At 40.9% G+C, this 4,219-nt stretch overlaps 1 non-coding gene across 1 annotated transcript; it reads right to left on the bottom strand.

The window, feature by feature from the left end:
• Window positions 1–2,070: 2,070 nt before the first annotated feature.
• Window positions 2,071–2,177, bottom strand: LOC128128238 (small nucleolar RNA R71). The gene has a single exon (XR_008226098.1). It is a non-coding gene; the product is annotated as a small nucleolar RNA R71 (small nucleolar RNA).
• Between the last annotated feature and the right edge of the window lie 2,042 nt (window positions 2,178–4,219).

The raw sequence follows: 4,219 nt of genomic DNA, 5'->3' as shown, positions 1-4,219 counted from the left end.
TGAAGACGGATAAGTATTGACCTACTCGGCGAGTTGATTCTGCTACTCGCCGAGTAGCCTCTGTTTTGAGATATCTTTATAAGACGAATCCTGATCACTTGGGATAAAACTTCTGGCGAATTTTGGGAGAATTACCTGCGACAAAAAGATTCAGAAGGCATTGAAGAACCCTAAGCTTCAAGAGTTGGAAGAATTCAAACAATTAGGTTAATTCTACCACTTAGACTTAGGAATTAAACATGTTTGCTTTCTTAAACTTTGTTTCTTTGTTTGTTTCTACTGCAACTATGAGCTAAACTCGTTTTTGTTTCTGTTTGGGGAATACCAAAGAACTCCTATGGTTAATTATTGAATTTTGTTTAATTGTCTAATGGTGATTTGTTAAATTAAGTTTGTTAAAGAACCTTATGTGTTAATCACTACTATTTTCTGTTAATTGGAAGGCAATTAGGTTGCATGAACATCACTTAATTGTTAACCTCATATGTCTATGTGAATGCTAAAACGTATGCTTGGAAGTAATGATTATGAAACTAAGATTAATAAGAAAATAGGAAGATTAATGTGTGAGCTTGTTGAGAAACCACCAACAAGAGGTTAATTGAATTAATAACTTAATTGACCATTACAAATCTTATTTAACCCAAATAATTAATCTAGGGAATTAATTAGTTTAAACACTTGATCAACGCTTAAATTAGTTAATTGTCTAAGGGTTAGGAGTAATGAACATGAACCTAACTATTATCATTGGTAACCAATAGCAATTAATCTATCTTAACTTAAATAACCATAGGAGTGAATTGGTTGAACCTAAATAGAAACATCTTTATCAAATTTGGTGAATAGTTGTTGCTTTAGTTAATTAGTTAAATTTAATTTGTTAAGTTTCTAGTCTTGCAAAACTAGAGAAAAACCATTTACTTTTATTATTTATTTTAGTTAAAATTAGCTATTAGTTTAATTTCCGTTCCCTGAGTTCGATACCTTACTTATCAACCTATACCACTTAAAGACAGGTTCACTGCCTTTGTGTGCTCAAATTATTAATAAAAAGTAGGGATAAAACTAGTTGAATTTACACACATCAAGTTTTTGGCGCCGTTGCCGGGGAACGGTTCTAAATAATTAAGCTAATTCCTAATTTTTTCGATCCTTTGTGTGAGTTTACTTGCATAAAGTTCATTTATTGCAGTTTAGTAAATAGCAATTAGGTTTTAGTATCTGTTTTAGTTAGATTTAAAACTTAGAATTTTTTTTTTGAAAAATCACTGCTACTCGCCGAGTGCACTCGCGACTACTCGGCGAGTAACAGCTCATTTAGATTTTTTTCTTTTAGTTGTTTGCAATTTTTTTTTGTTCTTTTTACGCTTTTATTTGATTAATTTCAGGACTTTCATGACCAGAGGAGCAAACACGCCACTGGTACCCCCGTTTGAAGACCCCGAATCCGAATTGAAAAGAAACAAAGGGAAGGACGTGGAGAGTTCAAGCACACCAAAGAAATCACCATTGTCCAACTTGAAGACTGTTTTCGGAAAAAAGAAGAGCAGCAAATCCGGAGCTTCAAGCGCTTCCTTAATAATTGAAGAGCCAATTCAAGAAGAAATTAGATACGAAACCGAGGAAGAAGACGAGGCAACTTACGAGCAAGACACCGAAGAGGAGGAAGAATTAGCATTCACTATGGCTAACATTGATGAAATTCCCATGGGAGAATGGAAGAAGAGGATGCGCGACGACCATGGCCCGGGACTTGTGCAACCCGCAATTCCCGCAACTGCCACCTTTGAGCTAAAAGGTCATATCCTAGCTTCACTCAAGGAGATACCTTTCCACGGGAAAGATCATGAAGACGCCTACAAACATTTGGATGAAGTAAATGATGTTGCTGATTACTTCAACATTCCAAATGTTACCCGCGAAACTCAGCTGCTTAGGATGCTTCCAGTAACCTTCAAGGGTGCTGCTAAAGACTGGCTCAAATCACTTCCTCCTGGGTCAGTCACTACTTGGGCCAGAATGAAGGAAGAATTTATAGATCACTTTTGCCCACCATCAAAAATAGCCAAGCTCAAGAAGGCCATTGCAAATTTTGAACAACAAGCTGGAGAGTCGTTGTATGAAGCATGGGAGAGGTACAAAAGTCTACTACGAAATTGCCCACACCATGATCTAAATAGCCAACAAGAAGTGTCCATCTTTTATGATGGAGTCAATGTTACGACCCGGCAGCTGCTAGACTCACAGGGCCCACTTACGAAGAAGCCACCCCCGGTAATCAAAGAATTAATTGAAGAATTCTCTAAACACTCTAGAGAATACCACAACCCAAGGAATGATGTCACGAGGGGAGCCGCATATGCTGCTACTGAAGATTTATCCGCGGTCATGGCCATGTTAAAAACCATGGATAGAAGAATGGATAAAATGGATCAAACGATCCATGCCATACGGGTGGGTTGCGAGAATTGCAATGGACCTCACCTCACTAGAGATTGTGATTTGGATGAGCACGGCAACAAAAAGGCACAAGCATGCTATTCGAGCGGTGACCGATATGAAGAAGACTGGCAAAAACCGAAGAAGGAGTGGTTGCCTTATGAAGAGTACAAGAAGGCCAAGGAGGAGAAGTATAGGCAAAAAGGGAGAGGATTCTACCAAAAAGAGGAGCCGGTGCAAGAGAAGAAGCCAAGCTTGGAAGAGATGCTAACTAAATTTGTGGCTGCTTCCGAGAAAAGACACAGTGACCACGATGCTGCTATCCAAGAAACAAGAACAATGCTCAGGAATCAGCAAGCATCCATCCATAATATAGAAACTCAGCTTGGGCAACTCGCTCAACAATTAAACCAAAGGTCACCGGGTGAACTTCCTAGCAAAACCGAGAACAACCCACGAGGCGCGCAAGTGAACATTATTACCACAAGAAGTGGGAAGGTTATTACTCCCCTGGCCCCCATTCGCACTGAAGAGAATAAGGACTCACAGAAGGAAGAAACGGAAGCACAAGCTGAGAACCAACATTCACAATCTGAGAGATCTACTCGCCGAGTAGGACCGATGTACTCGGCGAGTACATCTGAAAAACCGCATGATCAGCCACCCGTCAAACCTTACCAGCCTCCAATGCCGTACCCAGCCCGAGCCAAGAAGGAGAAGCAGGAAGAGGAGTATCAGAAATTCCTTGATCATATTAAAACTCTTCAAATAAACATTCCTTTCATCGAAGCCGTCATGCAAATGCCCAAGTACGCAAAGTTCCTTAAGGAACTCCTCACTAATAGAAGAAAGATGGAAGAGGTGCAGAAAGTAGTATTGAATGAGAATTGCTCCGCAGCCATGCTAAACAAACTACCAAAGAAGAAGGGTGATCCGGGGAGCTTAACTTTACCTTGCCAATTTGGCAACTTGGCAGCAATTCATGCTTTAGCTGATTCGGGAGCGAGTGTAAACCTTATGCCATACTCGTTCTTCAAAAAGCTGGACCTCCCAGAGCCAAAGCCAATTCGGATGGCAATTCATTTAGCAAACAAGACGGTTACTTTCCCAAGAGGCATATGTGAAGATCTATTAGTGAAAGTAGACAAGTTTGTCTTCCCGGCTGACTTCATCATTCTTGACATGGAGGCGGATCCGCAAGTACCAATCATCCTTGGAAGACCCTTCCTCAACACCGCTAGCGCCATCGTAGACATGAGAGACTCAAAGCTCACATTGCGAGTTGGGGATGACTCAGTAACATTCGGGGTAGACCAAGCCATGAAGTACTCAAGGAGTAGTGACGACACGGCGTTCTCAATCGACATGCTTGACGAGTTATTGGAAGGAGACATACCTGAAGATTCCAGCAAGGTTGCAGCTTTTGAAGAAGTATTTGATCCAGAGAAAGATTTACTAGAGATTGAAAGACTGTTGGAGGAAGCAGAGTATGAAGAACTCAAAAACCAAGCTGAAAGCCCTACTCGCCGAGTAGACCCGATCTACTCGCCGAGTACACCTGAAGAAAAGTCAGCAGTCGCAAATGCCGCCATGAACTCACCGAGTACCATACCTGCACTCGGCGAGTACGCCACTATGAACACTAAATTGGAGCTCAAAACACTGCCTAACCATCTGGAATACGCCTTTCTGGAAGAAGGAAATCAGAAGCCAGTAATTATAGCCTCAGATCTCTCCAAGACAGAAAAGGAAGAGCTTGTACGGGTACTGAAGAAAA

Source organism: Lactuca sativa, chromosome 8, assembly GCF_002870075.4.
Source record: "Lactuca sativa cultivar Salinas chromosome 8, Lsat_Salinas_v11, whole genome shotgun sequence".
Lineage (NCBI taxonomy): Eukaryota > Viridiplantae > Streptophyta > Magnoliopsida > Asterales > Asteraceae > Lactuca > Lactuca sativa.
The sequence above is the reverse complement of the archived record's forward strand: the minus strand, read 5'-3'. Positions and strand labels throughout refer to the sequence as shown.